General features: G+C 44.9%; 1 long non-coding RNA gene across 1 annotated transcript in view; it reads left to right on the forward strand.

The window, feature by feature from the left end:
* Nucleotides 1–13,409, forward strand: part of LOC132537651 (uncharacterized) — a 31,794-nt gene extending 18,385 nt beyond the window's left edge. Inside the window, exons 2-3 of the long non-coding RNA XR_009549111.1 lie at nucleotides 10,909–11,082; nucleotides 13,101–13,409. This is a non-coding gene — a long non-coding RNA (uncharacterized LOC132537651). The remainder of the gene's footprint in view (nucleotides 1–10,908; nucleotides 11,083–13,100) is intronic.
* The last annotated feature ends 2,384 nt before the right edge of the window (nucleotides 13,410–15,793 follow it).

Below are 15,793 nucleotides of genomic sequence, written 5' to 3' on the forward strand. Positions count from 1 at the left end.
TTGCAAGCAGCATATGGTTGGGTTATGTTTTCTGATCCATCCCCCCACCCTGTGCCTTTTGATGGGTGAGTTTAAGCCATTGACATTTATTGATATTATGGATTTAATGTATTGTAGTGCCATTGTTAAAAAAAATTTGTTTGCTCTGATATATTGCCAGTATTATAGTGATGTTCTTGTTTATAAGAGGTCTTTTAGAACCTCTTTCAGGGCCAGCTTGGTGATGGTTGCCTCCTTTAACTGTTGTTTATCTAAGAAGGTTTTGATCCCTCCATCTAGTTTGAATGAAAGTCTAGCAGGATATATTATCCTTGGTTGAAACACTTTTTCATTCAGGGCTCGATAGATATCTTGCCACTCCCTTCTGGCTTTTAGAATTTGAGTGGAGAAGTCTGCAGATAATCTTATGGGTTTTCCCTTGTATGTGACTTTTTGTTTCTCTCTTGCAGCCTTTAGGATCCTTTCTTTATCCTTACTTCTTCTCATTGTGACTATGATGTGTCTTGGTGTCTTTAGGTCTGGGTTGATTCTGTTTGGTACTCTCTGGGCCTCTTGAATCTTGATGTCCTTTCTGTTATTCAGGTCTGGGAAGTTTTCTTCTATTATTTCCTCTAGAATGTTTGCTTCCCCTTCCTCTCTTTCTTCCTCTGGCAGGCCAATTATACGAATGTTACTTCTTTTGAGATCATCCCATATGTCTCTGTTGTTGTTTTCAGTGTCTCTCAATCTCTTTTTAAGCTCTTTCACCTCTTTCTTCGTTTTCTCTAACTCATCCTCTGTCTGACTAATTCTGTTTTCTGCTTCTGTTAGTCTGCTTTCCCTTGCCTCAGCTTCTTTCTTCATTACAGCTATTTCAGCTTTCAGTTCTCTAATTGCCTCAAGATAATCAGTATTTTCCTTGGGGGTCTCGACTGTTGTTTCCCTAATACTGCCATTCCTTTCCTCCAATGTTGTTTTCATTTCTGTGATTAATAAGTTTATTATTGCTTGCATACTTTTCTTATCTATGGTTACTTCTGGCTTATTTGTAGTTTCTTCTGGGCTCTTGTCTTCATTCATTGGAGTAGCAGTTTTATTTGTTTTTGACCTACCCATTTTTTTTTATTTATGTTTCTTTTTTTTTTTTATGCTCTGTTGTTCCTCAGTTGTTGTGTCTTGAGTTCAAGTAACCCTGTACTAAATACCTTTATGACAATTGCACTCACCAACCTCAGGAATTACAGTAGCAACTGAAGCAAGTATTGAAGTAGTTTAATCGTTACCAGTTAGCTAAACAATTTCTCCAATCCGTGAAAAAATAGTAACCAAATCCCAGTGAAGAAAGAGAAAAGAAAGAAAGGATAGCAAGAATAGACACTTATGCAAATCTCAATAGTATTTTAATCCCTGATTTGGAGCTCAGTGGCTTAAAAGCCTTTTGTGCTTTTCTTCCCTATAGGCTATGGGAGCCTGAGGGCTTTTAAACTATAAGTAGGCTTCTTAGCTTAATCACTGACTCCTGACCAAGAGATAAAAAAAATAAAGCAGGGTGTGGCAGAGATAATCTAGTGGTTATGCAAAGAGACTTTCAGAGCCCCCACAGCTATGCCACCGAGGTATAGGTCTTCTACTGAGTTTCCTGGTTAGATCTCTGTCCCCTGGTGTCAGCCCAGGACCTCCCTGCCGCTGCTCCAGATTCTTAGGGAAGTAGCAATGGAGACTCAGAGTGACACTTAGTAAGTCTCAGGGGAGTCCTCTCCTCCCTTCAGCTGTCCCCTTGTTGGTGGAACAGACTGCAGGTGGTGTCTCAACTGACAAACTGTTAGACTGTTACCAGCCACTTAATCTCTCCCTAGGCTCCTCTCTGTCCACCAGCCACGCGTATTTGCACTCACCGGTGACTTGGTGGGTTCCTGAAGTCGTTCTAGTTCTGTCTTATTTCGGTCCCAGGTGGTCTCCTTTGGTATTCCTAGTTGATCCTACTAACTTCTTTTTTTTATATCAATAGATACCATCCTGACATTTCAAGATTTATCAGTTTTTTTTGTTTTGAGAGGAGTTGAATTTACCTGGTGCCGGGTATGGAGCAGGGCTTGCTCAGTTCCAGTTGGCATATTGCTTTGAGGGGAATTTTTAAAGACAGCTTGATTGAGAGAGAGAGAGAGAGAGAGAGAGAGAGAGAGATTACTGCTCAGCTCCTGCTGTAGTACCCAGGATTTAAGCTGTGACCTCTGGGACCCCAGGCGTGTAGGCTGGTGCTCTACTAGGCTAAATTCTCTTTTCTTATCCACAATAACTGACTTCTTTACCTTGTAATGATCCCCTCCCCCAAGGTGGATAATTGTCATCTCCATTACAGATTGGAAACAGGGACATCAAGGAGCAAAGCATCTTGCCAAGCTTGTAAATTCAAGTGTGCAGAACCTGGCCTGTGGCCTGACCACTGCACCTCATGGCCTTGTCTCACCCTGCATAAATGACTACCTCCCAACACCATTTCTTCCTAAAAGGAGAGAAGGATGTCATACTTTTTCTCCCCCAGTGCCTTTGTCCCTCTGCTATTCTCTCTGTCTGGTGTGCCTTCTCTGCCCAAAGTCAGCATCAAAACTACTTCCTCCAGGAAGCCCTCCCACTTCCAAAGCATCATAATTTATGTATCAGTTTTCTCACAAGGCTGTCAGCTTCTGGAATTTGGGGGCATGTTGGAGGACTTTACTCAACCCTAGTGCTCACCACAGTGCCTAGGAGAGCCTAGTGGGTTTTTGTCATATGAGTAGGTGAGCAGGTGTTTGAATGTATGCATGGCTCCCTCACCCTGTGGAAGGTGCTGGCTGTCTTAGGGTCTGGCCCTGGGAAGCCCCCTAAGCTGACCCAGCCCTGACATCTCAGATTTTTCTCCATCTGAGGGACTTAGCTCCATAGAAGAGACACTGGGTTGCCTTGACAACAGATGCCCCCACCCCAGCAAATATTTTCACAGAAATTCAATAGGCATACATTGCCAGTAGTTTCTGTGGACACTGTCCCTCAGCCCACACCATCCTGTCTTCTCCAGTGCCTCTGAGCCTAGAGGGAGGTCCTTCTTTGGACTGTCAGTTTTTTCTGTCACTCTTACCCACTGGGACGAGGAAGGAGCATCAAGCCCCTTCATCTTCAGATGGGAAAACTCAACCCAGGGCTGCCATTGCCTGCCTTCTGAAACTTGCCAGGCCCACCCCACTTCCAGACACAGCCTTCACCCCTTCACCTCCTCCCATTCTCCCAAGATGGAAGAGTATGAGGCCTCAACTCTTAGACCATCCAAGCCCCTGCCCCCACCACTCTAGGCCCTCACAGGAAGCCCTGGGCAAGGGTGTGTGTTTGGAAAGATTTTTTAATTTAATAGGACAGAGAGAAATTGAGAGAGGAGGAAGGAGAGGGACAGAGACACCTGCAGCACCAAGAAGCTTCACCCCAGCAGATGGTGGCTAGGGGCTTGAATCTGGCTCCTTTTACATGGTAATGTGTTAGCTCAACAGGGTGCACCACCACCTAGTCCCTAAGGGTTGAGGGGAGGGGACAGGGGATAAAGCATTTTCTGATAGAAGCTCAAAGAGTTATAGTGAATTTCCCAATAACACATCTGACAAGTGGCAGAAGCAGGATCTGAACCCTGGCCTCTCCTCTGAACACTGTCCTTCCATGGGAGACCTGTCTCCCACAGAAACAGAAGGCATTCAGGCTCTTCCAGAATCACAGTCAGAGCGCCTGAGTGAGCAGAGGGCTACAGGCGCCATTGAGGGGTGGCAGAAGGCTTGGGGACACAGAACTTTGGCAATGGGTGTGGTGTGGAACTATACACTGGAATCTTACAATCTTATAACCTACTATTAAACACACACACACACACACACACACACACACCAGGTTCAGAAACCTTAGGCAGGCTACTCATTGTCTCAGAGCTAGTTGGAAGGGGCTGGCATCTGATCCGTCATTAGACTCCTTGGCCCTGTGTGATGTCCACTTACTGGATGGCAGAAGAGGAAAAATGAGTGATGGATGGAAGGGGAAAGACTGTGAGGTGGGAAGATTCAGCCAGACCCTGGGTGTTGCTGTTTTCCAAATGTCAGCTACTGATGTTGGCCTCTAAGGATCTCTGCAATGGGCTTGGCCTCAGCTGCCTGTTTGGGAGGAGTGCCAGAGAGGGCTCGTGCTGGGGGAGGTGGACAGAGGTGGTGGGAAACGAGCCCTCAGAGACCTAGTGGTGGTGCTGGGGGGAGCCTCCAATCCTATGAGCCCCTTCGCCTGCCCAGATCCTCCCCCGCTCACCCTCCCCCAGTGCTCTGGGACTCAGAGCTATGCTGCCGCCCACGCCTGCCTGCCTCCCTGTGCCACACAGCAGCCTCTCGTCTCCGTGGCAACACTCCCCGCCCCCGCAGGACCACTGTGCTCAGCTACCTTCTGTCCTCTGTGCCCTGACCGCGTGAGGGGACACCCACACGCTTGCCCAAGTCACAACTCAGTGCTGTGTGTGTGTGTGTGTGTGTGTGTGTGTGTGTGTGTGTGTGTGTGTGTGTGTGTGTGTGTGTGTTCTTGCGCACGCGTGCACGCGCTCGGGTTTGCTTCATTTTTCAACAACAGAATGATCCCCATCACCTTCTGCCATTCTTCTGGACACTCAGGACTCAGCCGTGGCCGATGGCATTGACTCACCACACCAATAGCTAATGCAAGCTTGGCTTGGTCCGTGGAATGGCTGTGACTTTCTCCTGAGACACAGCCCTGACTCTTACTCTCTATTTCAAGATCTGAAGCTGCAGCAAGGGTGGTGGACAGGATCAGGACAAGTCTCGAGTCATCGTGGTTCTGTCCAGCAGCTGGCTATGTGACCTTGTACAGGACACAGTTGCTTTGGGCCTCACTCTTCCTTTCTTCTAGTGAATTCCACCAACATTTAATTCTTCTTTCTTTCTTCCTTTTCCATATATATATATATATATATAGAAAAGAAACAGAGTGAAAAAGACCATCACATTGAAGCTTCCTTCAGTGTGGTAGGAGCTGGGCTCAAATCAGTCAAGCACATGGTCGAGCACAAGTGATCTGTTTCTGTGGCCACTCCCCACCCCCTTTCCTTCCATCCTTCCTTTATTCCTTCCTCCCTTCTGGTGTTACACATGAGTGATTTCACCACTCCTAGGTCAAGCTTTTTCATCCAGAAAATGAGACAAAGAGAGAGAAATGGGACAGACACCACAGCACTGGCAAAGCGCGCACCCTCCCTAGTGAGCTGTGTCTCTCCATTGCAGACTTTAGTGATTTCTTATGAACATTCCAGTTCTGACTGCAGGATCGCATTGTCTAGACACCTGGTTCTTGACAGGGAAGTGGTGCACTGGATAATGTGTTGAACTTTCAAGCTTGGGGCGCCAGATTCCATCCCCAGCATCACAGGTGCCATTTCTCTTTCTTCTCCTCATAAATAAAACTAGATACCTGGCCCTCTGGCACACAGCCTTCCCTCTCATCTTCACAACAGCCCTGGTGGCTGCATATTATCACCTCAGTGGACAAGGAGAAGGTAAGAGCATGTGGAAGTCCAACCACCAGTTAATGCAACTGGGGCAGGGCTGCAGGCACTCTTCTTTGCTCTCTTTCTACCTGCTTCCTGCTCTGTGACCTGAACACCCATGGCACAGCAACTCTTGATGGATACTATGGTGACAAAACACACTGGCCATTGTATGAGGACACACACACACACACACACACACACACACACACACACTCGCATCCTTGGAAAGGAAAGAGAAAAGGCAGAGCTTCAAACTCCCCAGCTGGTGAGCATTAGAGCATTGAGTTCCCAGATCAGGGTTTCATGGAGGAGCAGGCAAGTCTCAGACTCCAGGTCTGTGGCATGGAGGTGGTCAGATCTAGAGTTGGAGTCAGGAAAGAAGGGGAGGGGTCCTGGGACTGACAGATGTCCAAGCCAAGTGGGGAGAATAAGGCCCCTATGAGCTTGTGCTGGGAAGTGGTACTGTGTTCCTCAGACCTCTGCATGAAGACAGTCAGTGGAACTCTAGTTTCCACGTGCACACTGGTCCCACAGGTCTGGGGTGGGGCCTAAAACTTCTGCATCTCTCCCATCCCAGTACAACAGAGATAAGAGGTAATAGGAAACATGACGGGGGGTGGGGGGTCTACTGTAGGCTGAGCTTCTACATTTAAAAAAATTAATTAATTTTTGCCACCAGGATTATTACTGGAGTTCGGTGCTTGCACAATGGATCCACCTCTCTCAATGGTCTTCCACCTTTTTTTCTCCTATTATAATAGAGACAAAGAGAAATAGAGTGGGGGGAGAGGAAAGGGACACCTGTAGCACTGTTCCACCACTTGTGAAGCTTCCCCCTTATGGGTGGGGACCAGGGGTTTGAACCTGGGTCCTCACACTGTAATGTGTATTTTACTGGTTGTGCCACCTACCAGTTGGCCCTGCTTGTGAGTTTCTTTTTTTAATTTGTAGATAAATCTACTTTCATTAATGTCAAGGTAATAGTTTTCTAATTTATCAGCTTTCACAGGTAGATTTTTTTTTCCCTCCTCCTCTCTTTCTAGGTCCTGATGGAATTGGAATTCAGAGCTTTCTTGTCATCTTCCCCTAACATTTACCCCTCTAGAAGTATGGACTAAAATTCTTTTTTTTTTTTAATTTCTTTATTAGGGAATTAATGGTATACAGTCAACAAAATAAAATACAATAGTTTGTGCATGTATAACATTGCTCAGTTTTCCACATAACAATTCAAACCCCACTAGGTCCTCCTCTATCTTCCAGGACCTGAACTCTCCCCAACCCCCCCCCCCCAGAATCTTACTTTGGTGCAATACAACAACTCCAGTCCAAGTTCTGCTTAGTGTTTCCCTTCTGTTCTTATTTTTCAACTTCTGTCTATGAGTGAGATCATCCCACATTCATTCTTCTCTTTCTGGCTGATCTCATTTAACATGATTCACTCAAGCTCTATCCAAGATGAGGTGAATCGACTGAATTCACCATTTTTAATAGCTGAGTAATATATATGTATATATATATATATATATATATATATATATATATATATATATACATGTAAACAGACCACAACTTACTGAGCCACTCACCTGTTGTTGGACACCTGGGTTGCTTCCAGGTTTTGGCTATTACAAATTGTGCTGCTATGAACATAGGTGTACACACATCTTTTTGGATGTTGTGTTTGGTTCATTAGGATATATATGCAGGAGATGAATTGTAGGGACATACGGTAGTTCCACTTCTAGCCTTCTGAGAGTTCTCCAGTCTGCTCTCCACAGGAGCTGGGCCACCAGCAGTGTAGAAAAGTTCCTTTTCGACTAAAATTCTTTATGGGGGTGCAGAAGGTGGGAGTTCTGGCTTCTGTAATTACTTCTTTGCTGGACATGAGCATTGGCAGGTCGATTCATACTCCAGCCTGTTTCTATCTTTCCTTAGTGAGCACTTCTAAATTTCTAGGAAGCCCCCAGCTAGAACTAAAGTCACTATTTTGGGTTCATACTTTAAGTTATGAAGATATGAACTTGGATTCCTCCTCCTGCTCCTCCTAAAAAAATCCATGATAAATTCTGGTCAAGATGCCAGACTGTCTGGATTTGAACTTGGATCTTCCCTTTACTTGCTGTAAGGGACATTTGAGTTCCCAGCTCCCCACATCTCAGTGTTCCTATCTACCTACTTTAAGAAGGTGGTTGTGGGGATTAAGATGTTAGTATGTGAAAGAAGAAGAAGAAGAAGAAGAAGGAGAAGGAGAAGGAGAAGGAGAAGAAGGGAGAAAACACTTATATTGGTACTCAGTGAGTGTGTTATTAATCTAAAATGTGAGACTGAAGAAGAATACATGCTTTTTTTTTTGCTGAAGATAATGAGTTGCTGTGGAGTTCTAGGTGGGAGTGATTTGACCAAAGTCTCAAGTAAAAGGCTTTCTCTGGAGACTCTGGGAATTGAGTGGGAGGCTGAGGGAGGGCCTAGAAACAGAGCTGAGAGAGGGCCTGTCACAGACTAGTGTGGGAACAGCAGCCCAGGCCATGATGGTGAGGCTGGAAGAGAGAAGGGGTTCGAAGGATGGTCTGATTAAAGCTAGCCAGGGGGTGGGGGGAGGCTGCTGTCAGCCCCCGGGATGTCTCATAGTTGTGCACTGCTGGGAATCTTCTGGGTCTGCATGGAGCTTCTCTGCTGAGTTGCTGCTTAATCTTTTAGAAAGGTCCCAAATAGGGAGAGATTTTTGCTGGGGACACTCTGGCCTTGCACTCCTTACCTTGGCTCACCAGCACACATCCCCAGGAAGCTCAGATGGTATGTCTCCTTCCCCCAGGTCCCTAGCAAGGTGGAGACAGGTGCAGAGGACTGTACTCTGCTTCCAGACATGGAAAGGAGAGTCACTTCACAATTGAAGGACAATCTTTTCCATTCCAAAAGTACTTCCCTTGTCACTCCACTTGGGACAGCTCCTAAATCTGGAATCACTTCCTAAATCAGGAACATTTTAAGGGTAAGGAGCCCACAGCAAACTGTTTATCCCAGAGTTTTTATTTATTTTAAATATGTATGCTATTTATTTTTATTTATTTTAATGACATATACAGTAAGACAGACAGAGAGGGAGAGACCAGAGCACTGCTCAGCTTTGGCTTATGCTGGTGCTGGGGTTTGAACCTGACCACAGAACCTCCAACATGAAAGTCATTTGTATAATCATTATGCTGTTTCCCCTGCCCTTTTTTTTTTTGCCACCAGAGTTATCATTGGGGCTTGGTACCTGCATGACTGTTCTGATGGACTTTCCTCCCCCTTTTCTTTTTGACAGAGACAGAACTGAGGAGAGGGGGAAATGAGAAAGAGAGATCTGCAGCACTGCCCTATTGCTCATTAAGCTTCCCTTATGCATTTGGGGACCAGGGACTTGAATCCTGGTCCTTGAACATGGTAACGTGTGCTGCCCTTACCTAATCCCAGTTATTTCTTTATATATATATTAAAAGGGAGACATTAACAGACCCATAGGATAGGAGGAGTACAACTCCACACAGTTCCCACGACCAGATCTCTATATCCTATCTCCTCCCCTGATAGCTTTCCCATTTTTTTATCCCTCTGGGAGTATGGACCGAAGGTCATTGTGGGTTGCAGAAGGTGGAAGGTCTGGCTTCTGTAATTGCTTCCCCACTGAACATGGGCATTGACTGGTTGGTTCATACTCCCAGTCTGCCTCTCTCTTTCCCTAGAAGGGTGGATCTCTGGGGAAGCAGAGCTCCAGGACACATTGGTGGGATCGTCTGTCCAGGGATGTCTGGTTGGCATTATGCTGGCATCTGGAACCTGGTGGCTGAAAAGAGAGTTAAGACACAAAGCCAAACAAATTGTTGAACAATCATAGACCTAAAGGCTGTAATAGTGCAGATGAAGTGTTGGGGTACTTTTGCTTTCAGGTATATATTTTGCCCTAGTTTATGGATAAGTATGAATATATGCTCTATATCAGGGGACCTGGTCTATATCTAGGTTTTGGGACTTTGTTAGGAAGTGAACCACCTGGAATGGAATTAGAGAATCCTATGAAAGGAAAGGTCTTACCTGAGTAATGAATCTGAAGGGTTGTCATTCCACACCTGAAGTCTCTGGACACAGTCTGAAGTGAAGCATGCTGAGGTGGCACTCATTGCATTGATTAGGTTGTGATCGGCGGATGCAATATTATTTGATATGAACTGAGAGAAGCATGCAGGAAAGTGCACCTCACGCTAAGTTTCTAGGACTGGGGGAAATATAGGCTCTATAGTGGAAATGTGAGGTTCCTGCTGTCTTAAGGTTCAAGAAGACAATGGATAGTTATTGTTATCATCACATTATTTGGTAATTGGGTTAACTTTGAGAGGTCCGTTTGTTAGGATTTGCTGTATAATACCCACCATCTTGTATATAGCTGTGCCACCGGTTACTTCTGTTCTCCCTGGTCTAGGCTTTTGAGAGAGTCAACATATCAAAGACTCAGCCTATGTATTAAAAAGATTCAGTCTGTGCTTTAAAAAGTTTGAGACATACAATCAATTTTCCCCTCTCATATTAATTAAATAGTGATTTATATAACTACAAATTAATAGGAGTTTACATAAACACCATTCCCACCACCAAAAGACTGTGTCCCATCCCACCGCCCACCTCCACCCCCGCAACTGCCCTGGGAAGCCAAATGTCCACCCTTACCCTCACCCCAGGGTTTTTACTTTGGTGTCCTACTCTAGATTTAATCAACTCCTGCTTTTAGTTTCCCTTACTGTTCTTCTTTCTCAACTTCTGTTGATGAGTGGGATCATCCCATACTCATCTTTATCTTTCTGACTTAACTCATTTAATATAATTCCTTCTAGCTCCCAGCTAGGAGGTCACTCTTGGTATAGAGAATTTGGGGAACTTGGTAGTAACTCATGCCCAATGACAGATGACTGGTTAAGAAAATGGTGGTATACATACATAGTGGAATACTACACATATGTTAAAAATGCTGAGGTCTTCTCTTTTGCCTCATCTTGAATGGAACTTGAAGGAATCATGTTAAGTGAGATAAGCCAAGATGAGAAGGATGAATACCAGATGATCTCACTCACAGATGGAACTTAAGAACAAGAACAGAAAAGGAAGACACAAGATGAAGCTTGGACTGAGTGTGGCGTATTGCATAAATGCAAAGGGCTCTGGGGAATGGAGGGATGGAGAGGGTATTAGGGTCCTGATACACGATAGTGGAAAAAGACTTAAGTTGGAGGTGAGACTGTTCTGCACATACTTATCACAGAGAGATGAGAAACTGTACCCATATGCCAGCTGTACTGTAAACCACTACCTTCCCCCATAATAAATTGTTTTTTTTTAAGTTCAGTGTTTAGGGGAAGCATTCTCTCTCTGACTCCACAATTAAAGGACTGCAAGTTCTACCTACACCAGCTACCTCTGGGCAGGAAGCTCACTTGCTGTGGTCACCCAACCTGTGTTACAATGCTTCCTGCCAGCCTCTCTCTGCCTCCAGGAAACTGCCCACCATCAAACAGGTAATAGAAAAGAAATGACCTGCCAACATTTACATCAGAGTGTCTTCCATCCATTGTTCCAGCTCTGACCTTGGTTGCTTCACACTCTGGATGACAAATGTCATGTTTTTCCTTTCTGCTTCTACCATGATCTTTTTCAGTTCTACCACAACCTCTCAATTTTTTCAATGCCTTGAATGGGAGTGGGAGTCCATGTCATTCACTGTTCAAGGGACTTCCTCAGTCATCCTGCTGCTTGTCAGGGTCACACAAAGCCATTAATGTAGTTTTTTCCCAATTTTGGGCTTGATGACTTTTCAGCCTACTTTCCCTTTTGAACTCTGAGTCAACTGGAAACCAAGGCTTCAGATCTTCCCCATAGACCTCAGAAGAACATTTCAGCTATGATTAACACAGATGCCATCTCAAGCCACAAAGGGGGGATTATAATCACAACATGGGACTTTCTAAACAAGGGGGCAGAGAGAGAATCGGAGCAAGTGGACGCCTATGTTATCACTGCGTCTTTTACCCTTTCTTCCTTCTGGACCATATATTTCTCTCCCTCTCTCTCTCTCTCCCTCTCTCTCTCTCTCTCTCTCTTCTGCCTAACTTCCTCTACTTTTGAGGTTCATAGACCTAAACACAAATTCTATATATCTCAACAACCAAGAGATGCCTAGAATTTGTGAAACATAGTTCCAAAGCCACTGAGAAGGTTCTCTGATTCAGATCAGGTCTCTAGCCCATCTTGCCCCAACCAAACACTTGCCCCAGCTTAGGAAATGCCCCACCCAGGCATAATGCACAGCACCTTAGCCCAGCTTCTTCTGTCAGGCCTTTTCCTCTGAGCCTTGCTCCTCCAGCTATGCTCTGTACCCTGTGTTCACATTTCCTCTTGTTGATGTACAATTTCCCCAGTGAGGGTTCATCCAAACTGCCTTGGAATGGACCAATAGTTTGTTTGTTTGTTTATTGGATAGAGACAGCCAGAAATTCAAAGTGAAGGGGATGGTAGAGAGGGACAGAAACAGAGAGACACCTGTGACACTGCCTCACCACTTGCAAAGCTTTCCCCCTGCAGGTGGGGACTAGGGGTTCAACCTGGGTCTTTGAACATTGTAACCTGTGCATTCAACCAGGTGTGCCACCACCTAGGCCCTAGACCAACAGTTCTTAATGGGAAGGTCTTCGCTGAATGGCCCTCATTCTGTTGTGCAAGGCTGTGTCTGCCTCTTGCAATGCCACTGAATACCCTACAATTCATAAAGAATACCTTGGCCCATGCAGGAATCTAGGACAGTAGGGAAACCTTTATTCTGTTTTCTTTTTTAAATTACTTTTTTTTTTTTTTTTTAGCATCAGGGCTGGAGCACCCAGTTGAGCACATATGTTACTATGTGCAATGGCCAAGATTCAAATCCCCTGCCCACTTGCATGGGGGAGCTTTATGCACAGTGAAGTAATGCTGAAGGTATCTCTATCTATCCCATCCTTCCTTTCAATTCTTCTCTGTTTCTATCAGATAAAACAAGGGAGTGGGGATTGGACACAGAGTAATGGATAATGTTGTGGAATTATCTAATTATTTATTGGGTTGTCAGAAAAGACATAGGTTATTTTCTCTATGTTTTTCTACGCAAAAATGCATCGCAATTCTTCTGACAACCCAATATTTTTATAGAGAAAGAGAGAAAGAAAGGAAGAAAGAACAAAGAGAGTAAGTGGAAAGAGTGAGAGACCACAGCACTGAAGCTTCCTTCAGTGTGGTGTACGCCAGGCTCAGACCTGGGTCTTGCTCATGGCAAAGCAGCATGCTAACCAAGTGAGCAATTTTGCTGGCTCCCTGTGCTCTGCACAGCTCTGACATATACAGTGTAAAGGGTGAAGTCTAGGACCTCAGACTTGCACTGACTACCTACTACTAATCACAAATAAAAGATGGAAAAAAAAAGTGTTAAGCGCCCTTTTTTGCCTGGACTGCCACCACCATCTTAATGGGAGAGAAAGGCCCTGGTATCCTTATCTTTATTGTGCAGCCTCCAGGTTCCAGATGCTACCATGATGCCAATCGGACTTCCCTGGACAGATGATCCCACCAATGTGTCCTGGAGCTCCACTTCCTCAGAGACCTGCCTCACTAGGGAAAGAGAGAGACAGTCTGGGAGTATGGATCGACCTGTCAGTGCCCATGTTCAGTGGGGAAGCAATTACAGAAGCCAGACAGACCTTCCACCTTCTGCACCCCATAATTACCCTGGGTCCATACTCCTATGTCCTTAAAGAATAGAAAAGTTATCAAGGGAAGGGAGGGGATATTGAGCTCTGGTGGTGGGAAATGTACCCCTCTTATCCTATGGTCTTGTCAGTGCTCCCATTTTATAAATAAATTAATTAAAAATAAAATAAAAAATAAAAAGTGTTAAGCATTAAGAATAAAAGATAATATTGTGTCTTTTGAGGACAAAATGGGTGGAACTAGAGGTGATTATCTTTAGTTAAATAAGCAAAGAGATGAAAGAAAACTATAAGATGATTTCACCTAATTGTGACATCTAGAGAATTTGTTTGAAAGGAAGAAAGAGAGAAAGAAAGAAAGAAAAACAAGTGGTTTCTAAGGCTGTGAAAACTATGGTGGTTACTCTATTATTTTTGGGGAGGTTGGAGGACGGGACACAGAATCTTTACAGTGGGTGTGGTGTGGACCTATATTCCATAATCTTAAAGTCTTGTAACCCACAAATAAAAGAAATAATAATCGCAAATAAAAGAACTGGAAAAAATTACATAAAAATTTTTTTTAAAGAATGCTGCTCAACCAAGACCTCGCTACCAATATAAAACTGAGCTATCAGTCACCAGAGCTGTAGTCTGGGTGCAAATGGCATCACTGTGCTGCATGATTTGGGTGCAGTCCAACTGGAGGGCATGGGGCTTTCACTTCTGGCTCTGAGGCTGGGTTCATCATCCAAGGAGCAAATGAAATACGGAGAGTGATGCTGTTGTGTGTGAGCCTATTAAGAAAGTCTCTCTGAAACAGGAGTATTGTTAAATTACACTGGGAAGTGTGGACACAGGGACAGGAAAGGAGAGGCTGAATTTCTAGGTCTTGAGTTTTCCTATCCTCATCTCCTGCCTGATGCCAGTAGATTGAACCTCTTGCTCTGTAATTTCCTGAACATTTATGTTCATGCAAGTTGAACCAAAAGCACCACAGGTCTCTGCTCTCTTGGGGGATTATGTTAGTAATCAATAATAATAAGGGCAACAAAATGGGGGGGGGGAAATGGCCTACAGGAGCAGTGGGTTCATAGTGCAGGCATCAATCTCCAGTGATAACTCTGGAGGCAGAGAGAGAGAGAGAGAGAGAAGAGGAGAGGAGAGGGGAGGGGAGGGGTGGGGAGGGGAGAGAGAGTAGGTGTAGATTGCCCACAATCTGTGGGGTGCTGTGCCTAGTCTTTATGTCTGACCTGGATTGAGAAGTCAGGGAGGGAGAGGACAGGGCTGGCCCAGCCTCACATAGTCCTACTAAAGCAAAATCACTGGCTATTGTCAACCAAAGAAGCTCAGCTCCCCACCTCCCACCCCAAGGTGGTTTGTTGTTCTAAATCTATTTCTCATTGGACTGATTTAGGACACGCGGAGAGCCGTCGCTATGGTTTCTTTCTTTTTCTCTCGGTAAAGAACAAATTAACCCGTCTTTCCATGCTGTCTCAAGGGAGGAAGGAGGAAGAAGCAGGAGCCAGAGTTTAGAGCTCAGATGTGGACTCATATCTACTGGGGAGTGAGGATGGGGGTGGGTAGGTGGAGGAACTTAAGGGGGATCACTGCCTACCCCTGGGACCAGCTCCTCAATCAGTCTGCTGGGGCTTTGGTCCCACTCGTGAACATCCTTCAGTAGCCACCCCAGTCTCCCTTCCCTAGGCTGCAGCACCAGGAAAATGCCCTTAGTGTCCCCTTTACAGCCTCTGGGCTCTTAAGGTGACCATCAAAGTAGGAGACAATGACCAAGACAAGTGGAATGGTGAGGGGTGAGAAATATAAATGGGTCAGGTTGGGCAGGGAGGATGGGTGAGATAGATAATGAAAAATAGAGTTCCCTCTTTTCTGCATAAATTTTAAAGACATCTTCAATGAAACGAATCCAATTACAAAGAAGACTAAAGCAAGTATAAACCTATGGGACTACATCAAAGTAAAAAATCTTCTGCACGGCAAAAGAAACCACTACCCAAACAAAGAGACAACTCACAGAATGGGAGAAGATCTTTACATGCCGTACATCAGACAAGAGGCTAATAGCCAAAATATATAAAGAGCTTGCCAAACTCAACAACAGGAAAACAAATGACCCCATCCAAAAATGGGGAGAGAACATGGACAGAATACTCACCACAGAAGAAATCCAAAAGGCCGAGAAACACATGAAAAAATGCTCCAAGTCTCTGATTGTCAGAGAAATGCAAATAAAGACAACAGTGAGATATCATTTCACTCCTGTGAGATTGTCATACATCAGAAAAGGTAGCAGTAACAAATGCTGGAGAGGTTGTAGGGTCAAAGGAACCCTCCTGCACTGCTGGTGGGAATGTCAGTTGGTCCAACCTCTGTGTAGAACAGTCTAGAGAACTCTCAGAAGGCTAGAAATGGACCTACCCTATGATCCTGCAATTCCTCTCCTGGGGATATATCCTAGGGAATTCTACACACCCATCTAAAAAGATTTGTGTTT

Source organism: Erinaceus europaeus, chromosome 3 (assembly GCF_950295315.1).
Source record: "Erinaceus europaeus chromosome 3, mEriEur2.1, whole genome shotgun sequence".
NCBI lineage: Eukaryota > Metazoa > Chordata > Mammalia > Eulipotyphla > Erinaceidae > Erinaceus > Erinaceus europaeus.